Here is a 534-nt window from a genome sequence, read left to right as displayed (position 1 = left end):
AGGAACATGAACTAACATGGAAGTAATCAAACAGCTCGAGACAGTGTCAAAGGCAAAATAATGAAATCTGGCCTCTGAATGGATTTAAAAAAAGGGCTGGACCTGACATGTAGAGGGATCTTAGGGAGGACAGCTGAAATGGTCAGATGTCTCGTAGACATTAAGCTAATGTGGGAAACAGGGGGGAAAGGTTGGCTGCACAACCGAAGGGATCCAAAGGAAGGAACAATAATCCAGGATTCCCAAAGGTAGCACACATAATACAGGAATCCACACACCTATGTACTGGAGTAACAAGACCAAGCAGGGCCTTAAAAACAAAAGTACAATCTCTTTTCTTCAAGCCCATTATAATAGGGGTAGCTCTTCGAAGGCGTATTTTGGAGCAATGGACATCTCTCCATCACGGCCAGGGGAATTAGCTCAAATGGTAGAGCGCTTGCTTAGCATGCAAGAGGTAGCGGGATCGATGCCTGCATTCTCCAAGCCTGGTCCTTCACTTTTATGCTCACTTCCCTAAAGAGACAAACTTTG

At 44.9% G+C, this 534-nt stretch overlaps 1 non-coding gene across 1 annotated transcript; it reads left to right on the top strand.

Moving 5' to 3' along the window:
* The first annotated feature begins 412 nt into the window (after positions 1-412).
* Positions 413-485, top strand: trnaa-agc (transfer RNA alanine (anticodon AGC)). The gene has a single exon. It is a non-coding gene; the product is annotated as a tRNA-Ala (tRNA).
* Positions 486-534: the final 49 nt, after the last annotated feature.

Source organism: Sinocyclocheilus grahami, unplaced genomic scaffold (genome assembly GCF_001515645.1).
Source record: "Sinocyclocheilus grahami isolate Dianchi unplaced genomic scaffold, SAMN03320097.WGS_v1.1 scaffold95693.1, whole genome shotgun sequence".
NCBI classification, from domain to species: Eukaryota; Metazoa; Chordata; class Actinopteri; order Cypriniformes; family Cyprinidae; genus Sinocyclocheilus; species Sinocyclocheilus grahami.
This window is presented reverse-complemented; position numbering and strand designations above follow the sequence as displayed.